The sequence below is a fragment of the Castor canadensis genome, chromosome 4 (genome assembly GCF_047511655.1).
Source record: "Castor canadensis chromosome 4, mCasCan1.hap1v2, whole genome shotgun sequence".
Classification (NCBI taxonomy): Eukaryota; Metazoa; Chordata; class Mammalia; order Rodentia; family Castoridae; genus Castor; species Castor canadensis.
This window is the reverse complement of record NC_133389.1, coordinates 90318415-90331770: the sequence shown is the minus strand read 5'-3', so window position 1 is coordinate 90331770 and position 13356 is coordinate 90318415.

The window sequence follows — 13356 nt, the reverse complement described above, 5'->3', positions numbered from 1 at the left end:
TCATAGATTAACTGGGTGATCACAGGGTCCTTAAATGTGGGAGGGGAAGAGTCAGAATTAGAGTGATATGACATGGGAGAGATTCAACCAGCCTCTCCTGGCTTGGGGATGGAAGGGGCCATGAGCCAAGGACAATGGAAAGACTTTAGAAACTGGGAAAGGCAAGGAGGATTCTCCCCTAGGTCTTCCAGAAAGGACGCAGCTCTGCTGACAATGGACATTAGCCCAGTAAGGCCCACTTCAGACTTGGTTTTCAAACTGTAAGGTCATCAATTTGGATTGTTTTCAGCTACTAAGTTTGTGGTAGGTTGTTACAGCTGCAACAGGAATAAAATAAAAGTAGAAACAGGGGTCTGCTTGACTGGGGGCAAAATGGAGCTTGTCTACAGAGCCTTCCTGTGGAGGTCAGTCCTATCTCGTCATTACCCCAAAATGAACATGGATCCCACCTACTTGCTCCGAAATGGTGCAGCAGGGAGAACTGAGGAGTCTTGGTGAGTGGTGAAAGGGAGCCTAATCCCCACAAGATGAGATGAAATGGCATTTTCTTAAGACCCTGGCTTTTATTATTGGAGTCAGTTGTGGAGAGAAAGATCTGTATGGCCTTGGGCAACAGAAGCAACATGAGCTAGGAAGCAAGCAGAAAGATGGAACCCCAGATGTGGGGGAGGCAGGGAGATGCTGCCCTGGAGTGCCCCGGGAGGGAGGTGTTTGTGCATTAGAAAGAACAATCTTGGCTCAAAGGATTTTCTCATATACAGAGTCTCTCTTAAAACTCTGATTTTTTTTCTGCAAATTACAAAACTAAACCTTGTGAATTCATCCAAAAGGGGTAATGACCACTGAATGGTGTGACAAGTACAACTTTAAAAATTCAGAAGAAACTCATTACTAATTCATTCCTAGAATCAGCTTTTTAAAATTCCTCTTCAGTTCTCATGAGCTACAGAATTGGACTTCACAAGCTGTTTAATTTTGTCCCCATAGGAATGGCCACATATAGTGAGCCCAAGCCTGCCTTTGCTCTCCACCCTCCCCTGTAGAGCTGGTCTTCTTTCTTCAAGAAAATAGTAAGCCTGCAGAAGGAGAGGAAGGGCCAGCATGAGATGAAACCCAGACAAGCCCTCCTGCTTAGTGGAGGTGACCCCTGCTCACTAGTCCAGGAAGATGAACCCTAAAGAGGGTGTGGACTGATGTGGGACGGGTTAGGTGAGGGCACTTGTCACTGCTGCAGCAATTCTATGAGATGCAGTCCCTTTAGGTGGAACCCAGCCCTTAGGATGGGGCTTCCACAAAGAAAACAAATCTGTTCACCTTCACTCCATCCCAGGTGCCAAGTAAAGTGCTGGGCACAGGAAGGTGTCCAATTAAACTTGCTGAATTACTTGGGATGGAAAGTGCAGCCAAGGTCCTCTCATTTTCCCAGGAGCTATAACTGAAGATGTTACTTCTTGCAGCCTCCAGACCTCTCTGTGTACCAGGTCCCAGGAGTTTAAATGAGACCATGTAGGATTCATGCAGGCTGGAGATGACTCGTTTGGATGTTATTTGATGGTTATTGGCCTTTGTCCACCACTTTAGTCACCTGTCCTAATCACATCCCTCCAGTTTACCTCTATTTCCCCTATCTACCCACTAAATGCCCCAGTCCTCTGAGCATACCAGATTTTTTGGGCTGTTCTGTGTCTGGAATGTCCTCTTGGCATGCACGTCCCCACCCATCTGCCAGATTCCCATTCATTTTCCAAGATTCGATGTGTCATTTCTATTAGGGGACTTTTCCTGATGCTCTACGCTGGGTTAGGTGCCTCTTTCCCAGGCACCAATAGCAGCCATTACCTGTTTCAAGAACTGTGTCATTTATCTTAAAATCACCATGGCTTCACAAAATGCCTGACACATAGCAAACTGACACATAGCAACTGAACTGTTGCTGTGAACACCATGTGTAGCTCCTGTTTGTAGCATATTTTACCATATACAATGCACAACACTAAGCTCTCTACATATATGATCACCTTTAGTCTCCCCAGCAGACCTGTAGAATAGATTTCTGTCTGCCATTTTACAGGTTCAGCAACTGGGGCCTGGGAAGTAAATAATCAACCAGCTAGGGGAGAAGCCAGTGCTCAGCCAGAAGCTTTATCAGATTCTCTGTGATGTCTTCTAAGGGTCCAAAAACAGTTCTGAATTACTGCTGGTTTGAAATAAGGGAAATTAAGTGATAGATTTCATTATTTGTTTCCACTTGCCCTCCAGTCACACCCTTTGTTATGTGAATTTGCAGTAGAGTAGTGTTTGAGGTAGAGTTTATTTATTTATTTTTTTTGGCTTTGTTGATGTTCGGTTTGGCCATGTGAACTGTATTGACCAAAGGAATGTTAGTGGATATGAAATAGGCATAGACTAGGGTTGGGTTTGCTCTGTGTGCCTGTGGTTTTCTCCACAGGACGATTAGGCCTCTGGAAACCATTGATCTGAAGAGACTGAGAGACAGTGGAGAGGACCTGGACCTATCCCCCAGCACAAATGCCAACCTACCTGAGGTCAACCTAGGGAAGTCAATCCCTAAAACCCCACAAATGCCTGAGCAAGAAATATTTTTGTTAGGATGTTGGCTTTGGGGGATTATTTCTTATGCAGTATATTTTTGGCAATACCTGATGAATATAGTGTAGCGATATAAAATATAATAATATTAAGAATCATTTGTCCCTCCCAGGGAGTACTAAAAAAGGGACCTTTATTTTTTAGATATATAGAAGAAAGAATTTGTTGATGGTAACTGTGTTGTCTGTTTTACATTGGCTAATTGATGAACAGTGGAAATTTTATCTTCTGGATAGCTTCATAAAGAATTATTTTTCCAGAAAAATTTCTTGCAAAGACTCAGACTTGGCCAAAGAATAAGCTACACGTCCTTTAAAAATCAGTCAATGCCCTGCAGATTTTGTTGGCCCATGATGATTTAGAAATGGAGTTTAAGAGTTTTTGAAGTTTTAAGTACATAATTCAGAAAAAATTAAACTGGCAACATTTTGATTAAGTGGTGAAATGGTACTATTTATTTTCTGGCAAGCTTACTACTGGGAACAATTCTACCACTCCATGGTTAAGGTGGGAGCATATGTTAGAAGCCAAAGAAAACAAAAGATTTGGATTCAGACACTATGTACACGCACAGACTCAAAATATCAAAGTTCTCAGTATATCTGCATGACACACACACACACATTTCTTTTGAAATCTAGGCTGTCTAGCAAGTTTCTGCCTTGCCTTACTTTTTGGGGAGGGTGTCAGTCTTGGAGTGGTGAAGGTCAATGCAGGTTTTTTTTCTTGCCGCTCAGTCTTGGCTTCTCCCAGAGCTGTGTCAGCCTCCTCCTCAGACTCCAGGAGAGAGAATGAGTGTTTGTGGTCAACCAGGGCAGCCTGCAGCAGCATCGCTGTATAATAATTGCCTCACCACCAGTCTTTCTTTTGATAATAATTTTCATGTTGATGAACTCATTGCAGGTGGAGATGGAGATCATCGGCACTTCAGGAATCTTTCTTTCTCTGCTGCAATTTTTCTTTAATTAATTGGATGAATTCTCCTCCCTCCAAGCCCGCAAGTATAGCAAGTAAAAGAATTAAAGAGAATTGTTACGATTTGTGGAGACTTGGCCTGACCTACTTTACAGTCAGCATATCTGGGAAGGAAAAGACTGTAGATTTTAAGTCTCTGTTCTCTTTGTATTTAAATCCTTAGCTTCTTAGTTAAGCAGGACCAAAGGCAGACATTGTTTTCTTGAGACTTAGAGGATTTTATTTTCTGTGGCAATGGTTGACTAATAAGCTTGATCTTATATGGGCGAAGGCCATTATGTAAAGGAGGTGCTTTTGCAGTTGGGGCAAGAGAACAGCATTAATTTTAGCTTTGTTAAAAAAAAAAAGTCAAAGCAATAATCTTAGCACTTGCTAAAGCAGACAAAATTGAAAGGATAAATGTTAACTTTTCTGGAGAATCTTAAAAGCAGAAATAGAGAGTAAAGCTTAAAATGAATAAATATTACTTGACAGTGTTGGTTGGAGTCTTCGAGAGCATTCTTTTCAACAAATAGCTATTCAGTCCCAGCACTTGGGAGGATACGGCAGGAAGATTGCAAGTTTGAGGTCAGCCTGAGCTACATAGCGATACCCTGTCTTAAAAGAGAGAGAGAGAGAGAGAGAGAGAGAGAGAGAGAGAGAGAGAGAGAGAGAGAGAAAGCTATTTAAAAAATTTCAGATGCAGTGGCAATGGTGTGGGGAAAAAAATGTTACTAATCCAGGCAATTAGTCACAAGTTTCAGGAGACCTTTAACATCCATGATACTTTAATTTAATGATGAAAAAGATGAAGAAACAGCCAGACTCAACCACTTTCAATCATGAAGTATCAGAGTAAATGACCTTCTATTTCCTGTGGGCCTAAGACTCCTCCAGGGGAAGAGTTGAGAATTGCTCATGGGGCAAACCAGGGTCCTCACTATTCCAGAAGATGGTTTTCTTACCTATATTTCCCCCACCAAGTAGTTCTGGGTCTAACTCGTCCATTCTACTGTAGCTTCCCATCCTCTGCAGGCTGGCTCAACACAGATTTAGTAATGATAGAGCTGTGCAGACTGCTGTGCAACAAGGATCTACACATATCTGGGGAGTGGGTAACCATCACAGGTGACAGCTTCCCGGGGAGAGCCCAGGAAAGATCACGGGCAACATCCCTAAGCAAGAGTGTACATTGCTGTGCTGCCAGAGTTGTGAAAATGACTTAAATGTTTACAATCCTAAGAATAAGTGGCTATAGTATGAAATATTCATAGTGCAGAATATGCTAGATGTTAAACTATAGGTTAGAATATTTAAAATACTGGATTAAAAAAAGAAAGTTGTGGAAGGGCCCCCAAAATGACAAAGTATGCAAAATTTGAAAATATTTTTTATATCTGTATCTATATATATAGATATGATATATATATATATAAAAATTTTTTATCATGCGTATGTAGCAAAGACATAAATTCTAAGTGACCCAAAGAACAATGAATTTAAAACAGTGGTCAGCATTTGAGGATGAGGCCGGGAGGAAGGGCAGGACATAAGAGGTTTCATTTATTTTTATTTCTGCAGTTGGGTGGTGGGTGGGCACAAGGTATTTGTTTTATTTTTTATACATTTTTTTTTGTATGCCAAAAAATATCTTCACTATAATATAAAGGAGAAAGGGAGCATGCACCAGGAGCTGGGCCTGAGTTTCCATCTCAGTGCTGGCCTTCATGGGCTTTTTCACCCTCACTCACTAAGCCTCAGTTTCCCCTCCCAAGAGATGGAAAGAAGTGGATTCAACAGCCTGGAATTTCAGGCACCAGCCTGCTGGGGAGAGACAAGTGCTTCGTCTTGTCCAAGGTTGAGTCGGATGGCTGTTTGAGAGAGAGTAAGAAACCAAAGTGGCCTATTGGGACTGTTGTACCTACCTACTATTTAGCACCTGTTGAAACTGTCCCAGCTGGGTGTGGCACAGTTTCTTTCTTTCTTTCTTTCTTTCTTTCTTTCTTTCTTTCTTTCTTTCTTTCTTTCTTTCTTTCTTTCTTTCTTTCTCTCTCTTTCCTTCCTTCCTTCCTTCCTTCCTTCCTTCTTTTCTCTTCTCTCTCTCTCTCTTTCTCTCCTTCCCTCTCTCCTCCCTCCCCTTCTTATTTCCTGCCATAGCCTCCCAAGTGTTGGGATTTGGATTGGACTCTTCTGTTCTCAATTCTTCTAGAGAAAAGATTCTACAGCTTCTCCAGGTACCTGACCCTAGCATCTGGCAGTAATTGCTAAGGAGTACAGAACACAAAGAAATCAGTCTACAATCTGCCCCTTGCTCTTTACCCTTTATTGTTTTCACATTAATAGATTAATGGACTTGGGTAAAAATCATACATTAAAAATGTCATTAAACTGCCTTGTAAGCAGGACACCTTGAATTCAAATCCAGTTTCACTAAAAAAGTCACTAAAATAATATTTTTTAAAGAATACTTAATGACTTGACAAAATGTTTATGACATATAATGTTAAATCAATGAAGGAGATATATAAATATAGTACATATGGGATAGTCCCAATTTTGTACAAACACAAACACATACAAATAAAAGACTAAAAGAAAATACATCTAGGTAATAGAATTATGGATAATTTAAAATTTCTTTATCAAACTTAAATGAATTTTTCAATTTTTTAATACAATGAGCATGCATTATTTATAACCAGACTATTTATGTACAAAAAAGTATGTATTTTGAAATGTGGTTGTTTTCATCTGGAAGTCACTCCCCCCAACCCTGGACCCTGCCAAGTGGAGGAGCCTGGGACCGTCTGAGCCAGCTAAGCAGGGATGGAGAAGGGGCTCTCTGGAGCCATTCATATACTCAGCCACATTTTCAAAAGCTTTGTCTAGCAAAGACTTTCAAAGCTCCATTTACCACATTGCAAAGGAACAAACACATTGCCAGAGAAGATTCAAAAGCTCCAGAAGAGTTATGGAGTGGAATGGAGGTGGCTGTGATTGCCAGCATGGAGATGATAAAAAGCCCCCTCCCCCACCCTCACATTTCCTCCAGCAGCTCAGCAGCACAGAACCTGATGTGAGACAAATCTTAAACCACACTAACGTTGCTGCATTTGTTGGCTTGGGCTGCCATAGCAAAATACCACAAACCACATTGTTTCAAGGACAATTTATTTTCCCACTGTTCTGGAGACTGAGAAGTCCAAAATCAAGGTGCTGGCAGGGTTTGGTTTCTGGTGAGGGCTTTCCTGCTGGCTTGCAGATGGCTTCCTTTATCACTATGTCCTCACATGGCCTTTCTTCAGTCTTTGTGGGGAGAGAGTCAGAGAGCCAACTCTCTTGGTGTCTCTTCTTAGAACAACATTAATCCCATTGGCCCTACCTTTATGACCTCATTTAACCTTAATTACTGTCTGCAAGCCTCATTTCCAAATACAGTCATACCAGGGGTTAAGGCTTCAATATATGAATTTTGGGGAGGACACGGCAACCCCTAGAAGGGACTTCAGGAAAATCCCAATCTACCTTTTCTTTGTGGGGTCAGACAGCTAATGTCCTTGTCCCTACTGCTGCTGAGTAAACAAGGTTTTTGAAAAACAACAACCAAAAGGGCACAGACTAATGCAGAGGTAGGTACAAAGAGACAGCATAGGGGGAAGTATAAAGAGTGACATCCAGGGGACAGCCTCTGCAAGGAACACTACTGGCTTCCTTAACAAATTACTACCCAGTCTTATATGGTTGGAAGTGAATGGAGAAACCCAAGAGAGTGGGCTGGAAATTGAAACCCAAAGATTTATCTTGCTCTTCAAAAATCTCTCCTACCTACTCTTGATAGCCTCCATGATGGATCTCTGCTCTCTCAAGACAGCCCCCTAACAAAGGGTCCTTGACTTTCTCTTCTCAGTTCCCTAATGTACACAAGCACCTCGTTTACTGCGAAGGGTGCCATTGTGGGTGCCCAGGGGTTACTTATTCTCAGAAAGTCATCTAGGAGGCTGCTTGGTTGATAACTTCATATATTTACAGTCATCCCTCCTCTGATCCACAGTTTTTGCTTCCTGAGGTCTTAGTTGCTTATGGTCAACCACAGTCCAAAAATATTAAGTGGAAAATTCCAGAAATAAACAACTCAGTTTTAAATTTTATGCTATTTGGACTATATCATTCACCTCACTTCATCTCTTCACATAGGCATTGAATCATAACATCATCACAAGAAGAAAAAGGATCAGAAATGCTCAAGAAGGTATTTGGAGAGTGAGAAAGAGCACCATTCTTACAACTTTTATTAGTGTAAGTGTATTGTTCTAATTGATCTATTTTAATATTAATCATTGCTGTTAATCTATTACTCTGCTTAATTTATAAATTAAATTATCATAGGTATGGATGGATATACAGGAAAAAAAGTATATTTTGGGTTCAGTAATAATGATTTCAGGCATCCACTGAGGTAGGAGTGGGGAGGCTGCAAAAGATACCCTGTGAATAAAGGAGAACTATTGTACTCAGTGTGACCTCTTACAGTGCTATTCCCAAAAAAGGAAATAATTAGTAGGCAGAGATTGGCTTGGCTAAAGTGGCTATAGAATGAGCCTGGAATAAGATGTCTGTCAGTCAGTTAGCTTCCTTACCAACCTGTGACTGCAGTGGGCTACAGGTAATATTTATCATCCCTGTGTTAGAATAAAGACGTGCTTCAAATGATCTGGGACTAGCCAAGTGCTGGGACACATAGTAAACTTTCCAAAAATTACATGAATGCATACATGAATAAAATAGCCAATCAGGATGTTCCTGCATCTCCATCATCAGCATCAGTAATAGTAATCTTTTTTGAGTATTACCATGTGGTCAGAACTTTTGTAAATACTTTTGAAAGGCAAAGTCATTCATAAACCAAACACCTCTAGTAGTTATGTAGCCCAGTGATCCCACCGAGGAGCCATAGGACTACCCATGTAGTATGTCAGTGGATTTGGGGATTTGGGCAGGGATAGCTAGGAGGGAGGTAAAAGTCCCAGAGATGTGGGCTTTGTCTCCTGCTTCATTTAAACCGGTGTTATTTTCACATATCATCTACATATTATCAATGTCAACTTAATACTGGAAAGAGGGTTTCACTGCTAAAATTTGAATAGCATCGCTTCTTCAACAGACTCATAGGGAAAAATCAAGTACTAGACTTAGGAAAAGACTGTCATGCAGTTACTAAGTGGCAGAGCTAAGACTAAAAACTAGGTTTCGCCAGGCACTGGTGGCTCAAGCCTGTAATCCTAGCTACTCAGGAGGCAGAGATCAGGACGGTCATGGTTTGAAACCAGACTAGGCAAATACTTCTGTGAGACCCTATCTGGAAAAAAACCCTTCACAAAAAAAGGACTGGTGGAGTGGCTCAAGGTGTAGGCCCTGAGTTCAAGCCCCAGTTCTGCAAAACTAACTAAATAATAATAATAATAATAATAAAAACTAGGCTTCTAGAATGCCCTTCAACTATACTCCATCATCATCTCTACCTATGATAATACCATTGAGTAATGGTATGGTGGTCTGTGGATTATAAAATGGAATATAGTAATTAAGTCTTCATTGAGTTCTCACTATGTGCCAGGCATTATGCTAACTGCTTTTAAAGAGCTAATTAATTTAATTGTTGTGAAAATTCAGAGAAGGAGATACTGTTATTGTCATGATTTAACAAATCCAGGAATAAAGTCATGGAGGGACTAAATAATTTCCCCGAGGACTGCAGACAACATAGTTTCAGAGTTCATCCCCCTACTGAAATTTTTTTTCCAACATAGAATGAGTCCTTAGCCTTTCCTTCTGCTCAACAAGTTTTTCTTATCTAGTCTCTGTATCTTCCAATCTTCAAGAAATGAATATTATAGAATCCCCAATGGACTCAGAAATCTCTGCAAGGAAGAACTAGTGGTGAGCTATTTATACTTCATAGGTGAGGTGTCTTACAGAGACTTGTAGACACGATTCATCATTTCTCATTTAGAAAATGCAGATAAAGTGGGAAATTGCATTTGTCTGAGACCCCACAGTCTGAGCTAAGTGTATGTAGAGTAAAATGTGCATTAGAGTAAATGATGATGGGGTGAGGGAGTGGAGGGGTATCTGTTGAAAGATGAAGCTAAGAAGATAATGGATTTTCTGTGGCACTGGAACTCTTCAGCTGCTATGCGTTGCACAGAATTCACTTTTTTGAAGAGCTTTAAAAGAATGAGTGAGCATTCATGTTTTAGCAGTATCACTTTGCACAGTGAAGACTGGGTTGGACTTGTAGGCAGAGCAAGACTACACAAGAACGTGAGGGTCAGTCAGGGGATTGAGTTAGGAAGCTGTTTCAGTTTTCTGAGAGAGAGGAAGAGCGAGAGAGAGAGAGCGAGAGAGAGAGAGAGAAATATGAGAGATGCTGGTGATATATTTAAGTAATGACAGAGATGCTTGAAAAATATTTGCAGGCAATCTACCCATCTTCAATACTATGCATTCCAGTGATGAAAAATAATTGCTAGCATCTCCTAAGCTCTCAGGAAACTCTCCAGTGTTGATTGGCTGTAAATTAGCTGAAAGCTTGTGATATGTGGATGCCTGATTAGAGATTTCAAGTTAACTAACCCCTGTACTAGGGGGTTATAGAGGATGAAAATTGATGTATAGATCAATTACAGAATTGATGCTGAAGAATTTAGAAGTAAAATATGTGGCCAATAGCACAACTGACTAATGTGATGGTGAATGGAGGCTCAAAGGCAAGCTGAATTGGAAGAGATCCTTATCCTATAGAGTCCTTTAGTCTACTAGGGACCAGATGAACAAAATATGCAACATTTGCCTGGTCAGATGAGGTAGTAGTGAAGAGGGCTCTAAGGGCAGATAATAAGAGCTGTAGATGTCCCCATAGTTGGCAGAGGGACTGAGGAAAATTAGCTTGTCATTTGCTTAGCAATTTAGCAGCTACTGTGTGTCAGGCACCATGGGGATATATCAATGATCACAACAGACAAAAATGTCTTTCCCCAAGGGGAGTTTATATTCTTGGAAACATTCATGGAGGAGGTGGGGCTTGAGCTGGATGCTACAGATAACACCAGAAGGGGACAGCAAGCATGAAACTCAATCACAGGAAGTGTTTATGATGGGATATAAAAACAGAGTTTGGGGAAGGGCCAAAGTGAGTGTGTGGTAGGTGGAGGCAGCAGGGAATCAACTGGGAGTGTGTGGTAAGGAGATTGGGGAAGTTGGATTGAAAATTTGATGGGGGAGCCCGGAAGCGGGGAGGGGGCTTGGTGGGGAGGTGGCTCAAACAATTTATACACATGTAAGTAAATGTAAAAATGATAAAAGAAAAAAATTTGATGGGGGGAGACAAAATTTTATCTGTAAGTATCACTGAGTTTGGGGATGTGAAACAAGCTTCGAGTTGAAAGAAGGAGGCAGCCAAGATAGCAGAACATATGGTGGGGCAGGAAAATCTGTGGCCATTTCAGAAATTAATTATTTCTCTTTCTCTCACTCTGCCCTGTCTTTTCCTCCACCTCTGAGTTTTAAAGTTATCTAAAATGTTGCAATTATGTCTTGAATGCATAAGAGGAGTAAAATCAGGTGTAAGTGACATACCGATGCATGAAATTATTATGTAAATGACTAGGACAATAATGCAGACCAAGTTCCCAAAGTGATCACTCAACCATTCTTCTACTAGCTATTTCAGGATATTGTGAATTTAAGAATCAATCCAGGTGATGGATGTACTTGGGTGGAGTGGGTCCCCAGCAGGGTCCTTAGGACACAGTTCCTTCCCTGTAGTCCCTCATGGGGAATTTAATTTTAAGTGGATGATAATAAAGTGAAGAATTAAGATTCAATGAGAGGGAGGAAAAATGGGTAGTCTCCAAATCCTTTTCTCTCTCTTTTATTCATACTACATGCTTTACAGAATCTTTTATCACTCTGACACTTGCCATTTGTATCCCCAGTGTCCTCTCCTGCCAGATTTATCTTCCTCTTACTGTCGAGGAGGAATAAAGCTGCTTATGTAATTCTCTAGCTTGCTCTGCAAAATGTAGAACCCCGTGATCATTTCAATAGTGTCAAATCCCTTGACTTCCTCAGAGCAAACATGCATATTGTCATTACCTTGAAAAGGAACATGGGAGCTTTCCCCATTCAGCCTAGAAATCCCCAGCCTGCAAGAGCCTGATGGTACAAATCATTGAGGAGTGATTGTGGAAACATCAAGCCAGGGCTGAGTCTTCCCCAGTGGTTTCGGGGACTCCAGAGTGCCTTGCCTGTGCTCCAAGACATGTCTTCTCAGGTCCTACATCTGCTGTTGGTGCCCTCTGAGAGATTGTCCCCTGCTTGGCATAGCATTCTCTCAACCCCAGGCCACCTGAGTCTTCAGAGGACAAGGTGGCATGTGGTTTATGGTGAGCTCTTGCTTTTTGTATCATTGAGGCCCCAAGCTTCACTGCTAACAAAATCCTTATGATATTCAGCCTCCTACTCCTCTTTCCATAGAGCTCAATGCTAGGATGTCAGAAATGTACATAAGGATTTGTGGTGCAGGCATGTTTAAAAACTGGAAATAAATGGACTTCCCATCAAGGGAAGGAACTACATGAATGCATTGTGATAGCTATATCCACACTAAGGAATGACAGGTAGACATTAGAAAGAATAAATGAGATCTATTTTGATGACTTGGAGGAATTTGGGTCACAAAGTAAAAATGTGGAAATATTTATAAAATTTGGTTCCATTTTGCACAATAACGTAAGTGCCTGTATTTTTTAGTATATGTAAGGAATTGCTTAATATGGTCTTTATAAGATTTTGTTAAGTACAGAGAAAATATGGAAAGATACAATTGAGGTTTTTAAAGCAGTCAGATATACTTTGTTCCCATCTCATTTCTATTCAGCCCACCTTACATTTTTAAAAATTAAAAAATTATTACTGTTTCCTATAGTGTCTGCACCATTTTCTATTTCTACCAATAGTGCACAAGAGTTCTAATTTCTCCACATCCTTACCAATACTTGCGATTTTCTGGGTTTTTTTTTAATGGCAATTATACTAATATGTGTGAAATGGGCTTGCACTCTGGTTTTGATTTCATTTCTCAGATGGTTAGTGATGTTGAACATCTCTTTATGTGCTTGTTGGCCATTTGTGTATTTTCTATGGAGAAATGTCTATTCAATTTCTTTGCTCATTTTAAAATGGGGGTTGTATGTATGTCTGTGTGTTTCTGTATCTGTATATCTTTGTGTGTTGAGTTGTAGGACTTCATTTACCAGCTGAATTAACACCATCCCCCTCCCCACGTCCTCAATCCATATGTTGAAATACTTAACTACAAGTACCTCAGAATGTGACTGCATTTGGAGAGAAGACCTTGAAATGGGAATTAAGTTAAAATGAGGCCACTAAGGTGGGGCCCTGGTCTCTTCATAAGAAGAGGGATTAGGATACAGATGGACACAGAGGGAAGACCATGTAAAGACACAGAGGGAAGGTGACTGTCTTCAAGGTAGGGAGAAAGACCTGCAAAGAAATCAATCTTGCAGACATCTTGATGTCAGAAAATAAATTTCTGTTGTGGCCAACCCTAGCAAAGTAATACCAGTTCTTTATATATTTCTGTTATGCCAAACTTTGCTACAGGTGCCAGCTTCAGGCAGGTATAATTGGCAGTGCTTCCCTTCACTGCAAGTCTTGCTTTCACTTAAGATTTCTGATACCACAGGGTGAAATGGCTGCTGAATACCACTG